This window comes from Salmo salar, chromosome ssa19 (assembly GCF_905237065.1).
Source record: "Salmo salar chromosome ssa19, Ssal_v3.1, whole genome shotgun sequence".
Classification (NCBI taxonomy): Eukaryota; Metazoa; Chordata; class Actinopteri; order Salmoniformes; family Salmonidae; genus Salmo; species Salmo salar.
Window position 1 is genome coordinate 83091884 of NC_059460.1, and position 10561 is coordinate 83102444.

At 40.1% G+C, this 10561-nt stretch overlaps 1 protein-coding gene across 1 annotated transcript in view; it reads right to left on the minus strand.

Moving 5' to 3' along the window:
* LOC106579725 (transient receptor potential cation channel subfamily A member 1) overlaps positions 1-10332 on the minus strand; it is a 92546-nt gene extending 82214 nt beyond the window's left edge. Inside the window, exon 1 of the mRNA XM_045702843.1 lies at positions 10237-10332. The gene's annotated coding sequence lies outside the window, so the exon portion shown is untranslated. The remainder of the gene's footprint in view (positions 1-10236) is intronic.
* Between the last annotated feature and the right edge of the window lie 229 nt (positions 10333-10561).

The window sequence follows — 10561 nt, forward strand, 5'->3', positions numbered from 1 at the left end:
AAGGGACTGTTAGTCTCACTATAGAAGGTTAATGGAAGGGACTGTTAGTCTCACTATAGAAGGAGAATGGAAGGGACTGTTAGTCTCACTATAGAAGGAGAATGGAAGGGACTGTTAGTCTCACTATAGAAGGTTAATGGAAGGGACTGTTAGTCTCACTATAGAAGGTTAATGGAAGGGACTGTTAGTCTCACTATAGAAGGTTAATGGAAGGGACTGTTAGTCTCACTATAGAAGGTTAATGGAAGGGACTGTTAGTCTCACTATAGAAGGAGAATGGAAGGGACTGTTAGTCTCACTATAGAAGGTTAATGGAAGGGACTGTTAGTCTCACTATAGAAGGTTAATGGAAGGGACTGTTAGTCTCACTATAGAAGGTTAATGGAAGGGACTGTTAGTCTCACTATAGAAGGTTAATGGAAGGGACTGTTAGTCTCACTATAGAAGGAGAATGGAAGGGACTGTTAGTCTCACTATAGAAGTTTAATGGAAGGGACTGTTAGTCTCACTATAGAAGGTTAATGGAAGGGACTGTTAGTCTCACTATAGAAGGTTAATGGAAGGGACTGTTAGTCTCACTATAGAAGGAGAATGGAAGGGACTGTTAGTCTCACTATAGAAGGTTAATGGAAGGGACTGTTAGTCTCACTATAGAAGGAGAATGGAAGGGACTGTTAGTCTCACTATAGAAGGTTAATGGAAGGGACTGTTAGTCTCACTATAGAAGGAGAATGGAAGGGACTGTTAGTCTCACTATAGAAGGAGAATGGAAGGGACTGTTAGTCTCACTATAGAAGGTTAATGGAAGGGACTGTTAGTCTCACTATAGAAGGTTAATGGAAGGGACTGTTAGTCTCACTATAGAAGGTTAATGGAAGGGACTGTTAGTCTCACTATAGAAGGTTAATGGAAGGGACTGTTAGTCTCACTATAGAAGGAGAATGGAAGGGACTGTTAGTCTCACTATAGAAGGTTAATGGAAGGGACTGTTAGTCTCACTATAGAAGGAGAATGGAAGGGACTGTTAGTCTCACTATAGAAGGTTAATGGAAGGGACTGTTAGTCTCACTATAGAAGGTTAATGGAAGGGACTGTTAGTCTCACTATAGAAGTTTAATGGAAGGGACTGTTAGTCTCACTATAGAAGGTTAATGGAAGGGACTGTTAGTCTCACTATAGAAGTTTAATGGAAGGGACCGTTGTGCCTTTCCCTTTTAAGACTGAGGTTATCTTGGTCCATGGAGTTCCTCTGTTGAGGAAAGCAATTATGTTTTCCTCAGCTGGGGGGCAGCTTGCTGTGTCTGACTGTGTGTCCCATGTGTCCCTGGAATTGTGCTGGAGTGAGGAGGGTGAGGAGAGGTGAGGGGGAGAGGGGGGAGGTGAGGGGAGAGGAGAGAGAGGGGAGGTGAGGGGGAGAGGGGGGGAGGTGAGGGAAGTGGTGGAAAGGGGGAGAGAGGGAGGAGGTGAGGAGGAGAGAGGGGGACGGGGGAGGCGAGGGGAGGTGAGGAGGAGAGAGGGGTGAGAGAGGGGGAGGTGAGGGAAGTGGTGGAAAGGGGGAGAGAGGGAGGAGGTGAGGAGGAGAGAGGGGGACGGGGGAGGTGAGGTGATGTGAGGAGGAGAGAGGGGTGAGAGAGGGGGAAGGTGGGAGGTGAGGTGATGTGAGGAGGAGAGAGGTCTTAGTCCAATGACCAAGTAACTGTCTGACATTGGTGAAGACTGGGGAGGGAGGCTGGCTGTTACGTAAGGAAATGAGCATTATCTAGTTAATTTAGTATCTCCGTCTTTTATTAACTCTTGCAGGACATCCTCCTTGACGTCTGGCATAGTTCATATTATCAGTAGAAAACAGAAAGAGACAAACGGAAAGGTTAGTTTATCATTGAACAGGGATGTATTCACAAGGAACCAAATGGAAATGTAATTTTATCATTGGACAGTGATGTATTCACGAGGAACCAAATGGAAGCAAATGTGCCGAATCGGAAGAGAACCTCGCTGAATTTGTCCAGAAGAAACTCTTGTTTTCGTTGAAAAAACACTTTCCGTTACATAACGCTGTGTGACAGTTTGCTACGGTGTGCACTAATGCATACGACCCTGGTGGTTCCGCTTTTGTCTCAAAGTGTTTCCTCCTGACGTGTTATAAAAACAGTCCTTTTTCATTTTCTGTTCGGTGCTTACAGGAGATGACCTTGGTCTGGAAAACTCCATCTCTAGACAGCTACTCATGAAGGCTACTGTTTTTATCCAAGACTATTGTGTGTTTTATCACAGTAAAATAAAAAAGCACCTTAAACAAGTATTCCACATTACATGACACACCCACATTACATGACACACCCACATTACATGACAAACCCACATTACATGACAATCCCACATTACATGACACACCCACATTACATGATAATCCCACATTACATGACACACCCACATTACATGACAATCCCAAATTACATGACAATCCCAAATTACATGACACACCCACATTACATGACACACCCACATTACATGACAATCCCAAATTACATGACAATCCCAAATTACATGACAATCCCAAATTACATGACACACCCACATTACATGACAAACCCACATTACATGACAGACCCACATTACAGGACAATCCCACATTACATGACACACCCACATTACATGACAATCCCACATTACATGACAAACCCACGTTACATGACAAACCCACATTACATGACAAACCCACATTACATGACAAACCCACATTACATGACAAACCCACATTACATGACACACCCACATTACATGACAAACCCACATTACATTTCACACCCACATGAACCTTTCTGTGATTATAACCCCAATATGTATATACTGTGCATTCAGAAAGTATTCAGACCACTTGACTTTTCCACATTTTGTTACGTTACAGCCTTATTCTAAAATGTATTAAATAGATTTTCCCCCTCATCAAGATACACAAAACACCCCATAATAACAAAGCAATTTGGGCAAATTTATTACAAATAAAAAACAGAAATACCTTATTTACATAATTATTCCCTTTGCTATGAGACTCGAAATTGAGCTCAGGTGCATCCTGTTTTTATTGATCATCCTTGAGATGTTTCTACAACTTGATTTGAGTCCTCCTTGGTAAATGTAATTGATTGGACATGATTTCGAAAGGCACACATCTGTCTATATAAGGTCCCACAGTTGACAGAGCATGTCAGAGCAAAGACCAAGCCATGAGGTTGAAGGAATTGTCCGTAGAGCTCTGAGACAGGATTGTGTCGAGGTACAGATCTGGGGAAAGGTACCAAAAAATGTCTGCAGCAGCATTGAAAGTCCCCAAGAACACAGTAGCCTCCATCATTCTTTAATGGAAGAAATTTGGAACCACCAAGACTCTTCCTAGAGCTGGCCGCCCGGCCAAACTGATCAATCGGGGGAGAAGGGCCTTGGTCAGGGAGGTGACCAAGAACTCGATGGTCACTCTGACAGAGCTATAGAGTTCCTCTGTGAAGATTGGAGAACCTTCCAGAAGGACAATCATCTCTACAGCAGTCCACCAATCAGGTATTTATGGAAGAGTGGCCAGACGGAAGCAACTCCTCAGTGAAAGGCAAATGACAGCCCACTTGGAGTTTGCCAAAAGGCACCTAAAGGACTCTCAGACCATGAGAAACAAGATTCTCTGGTCTGATGAAACCAAGATGGAACTCTTTGGCCTGAATGCCAAGCGTCACATCTGGAGGAAACCTGGCACCATCCCTACGGTGATGCATGGTGGTGGCAGCATCATGCTGTGGGGATGTTTTTCAGCAGCAGGGACTGGGAAACTAAAAAGGGTCGGGGAAAAGTTGAAAGGAGCAAAGTACAGAGAGATCCTTGATGAAAACCTGTTCCAGAGTGCTCAGGACCTCAGACTGTGGCAAAGATTCACCTTCCAACAGGAAATCGACCCTAAGCACCCTAAGCACACAGCCAAGACAAAATGCTTTTTTTGCTATGTCATTATGGGGTATTGTGATGTCATTATGGGGTATTGTGATGTCATTATGGGGTATTGTGATGTCATTATGGGGTATTGTCTGTAGATTGATGAGGGGGAAAAAAAACTATTCAATACATTTTGGAATAAGGCTACAATGTAACAAAATGTTGAAAAAGTCAAAGGGTCTGAATACTTTCCAAATGCACATGATCTTGATATATACAGTAAGGCTGTATGAACATCCTGGGAGGAGACTACATGTTCTATATTCTAGATATATACAGTAAGGCTGTATGGACAGCCTGGGGGAGTCTACATGTTCTATATTCTAGATATATACAGTAAGACTGTATGGACATCCTGGGGGGAGACTACATGTTCTATATTCTAGATATATACAGTAAGACTGTATGGACAGCCTGGGGGAGTCTACATGTTCTATATTCTAGATATATACAATAAGACTGTATGGACAGCCTGGGGGGAGACTACATGTTCTATATTCTAGATATATACAGTAAGACTGTATGGACAGCCTGGGGGGAGTCTACATGTTCTATATTCTAGATATATACAGTAAGGCTGTATGGACAGCCTGGGGGGAGACTACATGTTCTATATTCTAGATATATACAGTAAGACTATATGAACAGCCTGGGGGGAGTCTGCATGTTCTATATTCTAGATATATACAGTAAGGTTTTATGGACAGCCTGGGGGAAGTCTACATGTTCTCCAGCGAAGCCATAATGCGTACATCAATGGTCTACTTCCCTATGGGCCCTGGTCCAAACTAGAGCACTATGTAAGGAGTAGGTTGCCATTTGGGTCTCTGACAACATTTTCCCCCTGGCAGCTCCATCCATCTCTCGTTGAGAGACAATGAGACTTTTCTAAATGGGGATCGATATTGGCCTTAACCTGTCTCAGTGGCTGAGCTGTCCATCCAGCTATGACCACATGGCAACTGTGAGCTGTTGAAATAAATACATAGCAATAGTGGCTGTTTTTACTCCTGCCTTGCTCTGAGTTGAAATAACAGTACAGGTTACACTAAGGAATGGTGGTTGGTGTAAATGTCCTTTCAATTCAGGAAGTACTCTTACCATAGAAAAAAATGAAAGCTGCTACCTAGAACCTAAAAGTGTTCTTCGGCTGTCCCCATAGGATAACCTTTTGAAGAACCCGTTTTGGTTCCAGGTAGAACCCTTTTGGTTCCAGGTAGAACCCTTTTGGTTCCAGTAGAACCCTTTTGGTTCCATGTAGAACCCTTTTGGTTACAGGTAGACAGGTAGAACCCTTTTGGTTCCAGGTACAACCCTTTTGGTTCCAGTAGAACCATTTTGGTTCCAGGTAGAACCCTTTTGGTTCCAAGTAGAACCATTTTGGTTCCAGGTAGAACCCTTTTGGTTCCAAGTATAACCATTTAGGTTCCAGGTAGAACCCTTTTGGTTCCAAGTATAACCATTTAGGTTCCAGGTAGAACCCTTTTGGTTCCAAGTATAACCATTTAGGTTCCAGGTAGAACCCTTTTGGTTCCAAGTATAACATTTAGGTTCCAGGTAGAACCCTTTTGGTTCCAAGTATAACCATTTAGGTTCCAGGTAGAACCCTTTTGGTTCCAAGTAGAACCATTTAGGTTCCAGGTAGAACCCTTTTGGTTCCAGTAGAACCATTTAGGTTCCAGGTAGAACCCTTTTGGTTCCAAGTATAACCATTTAGGTTCCAGGTAGAACCCTTTTGGTTCCAAGTATAACCATTTAGGTTCCAGGTAGAACCCTTTTGGTTCCAGTAGAACCATTTAGGTTCCAGGTAGAACCCTTTTGGTTCCAGTAGAACCATTTAGGTTCCAGGTAGAACCCTTTTGGTTCCAGGTAGAACCCTTTTGGTTCCAGTAGAACCATTTAGGTTCCAGGTAGAACCCTTTTGGTTCCAGTAGAACCATTTAGGTTCCAGGTAGAACCCTTTTGGTAGTATATAGAACCCTTTCCACAGATGGTTCTACCTGGAACCCAAAATAATTCTACCTGGAACCAAAAAGTGATCTACATGGAAGAACCCTTTTGGAAACCTTTTTACTAAGAGTGTACAGTGCCTGCAGAAAGTATTCATACCCCATTAGTTAATCCACATTTTGTTGTGTTACAGTCTGAATTCAACATGGATTCAATAGAATTTACCACATAATGACAAAGTGAAAACATGTTTATAGAAAAAGAAATATCTCATTTACATAAGTATTCACACCCCTGGGTCAATTCTGTGTATAAGCACCTTTTGCCACTCAGGAACATTCACTATCTTCTTGGTAAGCATCTCCAGTGTAGATTTGGTCTTGTGTTTTAGGTTATTGTCCTGCTGAAAGGTGAATTCATCTCCCAGTGTCTGGTGGAAAGCAGACTGAACCAGGTTTCCCTCTAGTATTTGGCCTGTGCTTAGTTCCATTCCGATTATCTTCTATCATAAAAACTCTCCAGTCCTTAATGCTTACAAGCATACATATAACAAGATGCAGCCACCACTCTGCTTGAAAATATGGAGAGCGGTACTCAATAATGTGTTGTATTGAATTGGCCCCAAACATAACACTTTGTATTCAGGACAAAAAGTGAATTGCTTTGCCACATTTTTTGCAATATTACTTTAGTGCCTCGTTGCAAACAGGATGCATGTTTTGGAATATTTGTATTCTGTACAGGCTTCCTTCTTTTCACTCTGTGCCACGTCCGGACCAATATAAGTTGTTATTTTCTATGGTAGAGTGGTCAGGGCGTGACAGGGGGTGTTTTTGTGTCTGTTCTATATTTTCTCTTTCTATGTTGTAGTTCTAGTTTGTCTATTTCTAGGTTGGGGTTTATTGGGTTGACCTTCAATTGGAGGCAGCTGGTCCTCGTTGCCTCTAATTGGAGGTCATATTTAGTAGGGGTGTTTCTGCATGTTGTTTGTGGGTGATTATATTTTGAGTAGTGTGTTTTTTCCCTCTCTGCGTCACGGTTTGTTGTTTTTTGGTTAGTTTAAGTATTTATGTATTGCATCACGTTTCACTATTAAATAAAGATGTGGAACTATGAAAACGCTGCACTTTGGTCCGCTCCTTATCACAGCCGAGACACTCTGTCAATTAGGTTAGTATTGTGGAGTCACTACAATGTTGTTGATCCATCCTCAGTGTTCTCCTATCACAGCCATTCAACTCTGTAACTGTTTTAATGTAACTATTTTAAAGTCACCATTTGCATCATGGTGAAATCCCTGAGCGGTTTCTTTCCTCTCCGGCAACTGACTTAGGATGGACACCTGTATCTTTATAGGTTGCATTGATACACCATCCAAAGTGGAATGAATAACCACCATGCTTAAAGAGATATTCAATGTTTTGACATTTTTACTATGCGAGGCATTGGTAAACCTCCCTGGTCTTTGTGGTTGAATCTGTGTTTGAAATTCATTGTTGAAGGGACCGTACAGGTAATTATATGTGTGGGGTACAGAGATGAGGTAGTCATTCAAAAAATCGTGTTAAAAACTATTATTGTGCACAAAGAGTTCATGCAACTTATTATGTAACTTGTTAATGAGCACATTTTTACTCCTGAACTAATTTAGGCCGTAACAAATGGGTTGAATACTTATTGACTCAAAACATTTCAGCTTTTCATTTTTTTTTTTTTTTTTTTGTAAAAATATTGATAGCATAATTCCACTTTGACATTATGTGATATTGTGTGCAGGCCAGTGACAAAAACAAAAAAAGTGCAGTCTAATCCATTTTAAATTCAGGCTGTAACACATCAAAATGTGTAAAAATTCCAAAAGGGGTATGAATACTTTCTGAAGGCTCTTTACCTCTGACCATTGATCTGGAACTCCCTGTATATAGTATCTCCATTCTTATGTATTTTAATTTGTTACTATTTAATTGTTATTATCATTTTAAACTCTACATCGTTGGGAAGGGCTCGTAAGCATTTCATGGAAAGGTTTTTATGTACTCTGCGCCATCGTCTTGGAAACGCCTTACAAAATACTTTTAAACTGGAAGAACTTGGTCCCGATTTGTTATTTTTAAATCACTGATGAATGATTTTGAGACTGATTCCCTGACCTGTCAATGTTTTTAATTTGCTGTTTTATGATTTTGTTATACTCTTGTGAATTCTATGGTTTTTTACTAGATTACTTGTAGTTTTTCATGTTGTTTGTCTGTAATTTTTTGTAATGACTTGGCGCTGCCTATCTTGGCCAGGACGCTCTTGAAAAAGAGATTTTAAATCTCAATGAGCACTTCCTGGTTAAATAAAGGTTCAGTAATAATAATACAAATAAAAGGTCCACACCAGTTGTATTCGGCGTTTGTGACAAAATAACTTTTGATTCTATTAATTAAGCTTATTTTCATATTTCAGTACAGTGTCAGACAGAGAGAGGCTGTTTCCCAAATGGCACTCTACTCCTTTTATAGTGCACTACATTTGCCCAGAGTCCCTAACGGAACTTGGTCAAAAGTAGTGCGCTGTAAATGGGAATAGGGTTCCATTTTGGATGGACACAGAGACTTGGGAAGCTTATATCTGTAGATATCATTTTCAAAGGTGATCATTCTACTGTTTGCTGGAACAAAGAATCCAGGAAATGTCATTAAACCACATAGAACACAGTCAACATGGTGAACGGTTGCCAAGCGATGGAAGAGTAGTAGCTTGATATATGTATGTGTATATTGTATATAGTTACTGTTTATATAATCACTGCAAAGGACATGACAGCCCCCCCAATGCAATCTGTTGTGTACTGCATGTATGTGTGTGCGTGTGCGTGTGCGTGTGTGTGAAAGAGGATTTTTAACTGTCTAGCTTGTTATACTATCATGATAACATATTGCTATAGTAACGATCAATTAGCCAATGGTGTCAGCATGCTAAAGTCTCAGAGGAATAATTGTGCTTTATGACTTCAAAATATTAAGTGGTCTTGAGAAGGTCCCCATTACACAGTAATATAAAACATATAATGCAATCGCACCTCACTCACTCTGCTTTTTCCTGACCACAGATTTTATTAAATCTAGATGAGACATGTTAAATGCATATACAACTTAGAAAGATATATAGCGTAGTGATAACGCAGTGAAGTAAAGCATGTAGAACGGGACAGGATTCTTGAAAGGCGGGACAATCCTTTCCTGGCAGGAAAACTGTATTTTTATAGAAAAAAAAAATATATATTTTTACGGGACTTTCATAATTAGAAAGATTTGCTTTTGGAATTTTCCAAATATGCGGCTCTATGCCTGGAAATACCCTTGTCCAGAGGAAAGGATCCCAATTCCAAACTCTCAACAACAACAAAAAATGGATTCAAATTCCACAAACTCTGTAAAATCCTAAATTAAACAGGAATGATTTAAAGCAACGAGGGAAAAACTAAATTAATACTTTGAATAAAGAAGAAAAAATCCATTTTTCTCAACTGAGTAAAACATGAACTCCATCAGAGTACTGAAAAATCTGATCGAATGGTTGTTTATATTTTTTATGAATAACTTTCTATGTTTTACAAATGTTTATATTGAACTGTCTGTTTTGAGTATTTCTGGTAACCCTTTATTTGTATAGTCCGTCTGTAGATTCTCTCCAGACTATCTACACAGTAACATTTCATGGAACAATCTACTAACCCTAGCATCAACTATAACCCTAACCTTCTTTCTAAACCTAATCTTAGCAAGCAGATAGTTTGTTGATAGTATTACCATCTGGAGAGAATCTACAGATGCAAAATCCGGACTGTACAAATAAAGTGTGATTGTATTTGTCGTCAACTCCGTCAAGGCTAACCACTTTAAGAGCATATGTTTTATATCACTGTTCTACAATATGCAGTATGCATAAAACTATTGACATATTTTCTGTGCTAGACCAAAGCGCTAATGTTTGCTTTAGAAATGTTGTTTTATGTTCTGAATCTAGAAAAACATACCAAAATGCAATTAACCCTGGAGCAATATATAGCACTATAAAATTCAACAAAAATAAGCTTGGAGATTTTTATTAGATAAATAAACACATGTTAGAATTAAACAATCAGGGCCTTTAATAAACAATTGTTGGACAATAAACATTAAAAATTAAGTGCCTTTTATGGTTGTTCTAGATTCATGAAATCAAAACCCTATTTCCCACAACCCTGTTTCTGTTATTAATACATAGGAAAGTAAGAGAAAGCTGAAAAAGTCATAGAAAGAGAAGGACTTTACATACCTCTTTAGTGGTTAGGCTGGTTGGTTGGCTGGCTGGCTGGATACTGACTGCCTCTCTCTGAGTAGAGCAGACTGCTGTGGTCTGGTGTGTCTCCCAGTACGGGGCAAGTAATGGTTTATGTACCGTAGTTGTCACAGTTCAGTGACATACCATTCAGACCTGGGTTCAAATAGTATGTGAAAACTTTCAGCGTTTGTACTAGTCTGCCTGGAGTGCCAGACGGGCGGGGTTGGCACTCTTTGTGGCTATTCTACTGGTTCCGTTGTGTCAGGCAAGCTCAATTAAACCCAGATACAAATATTTAAAATGATATTGAATAGTATTT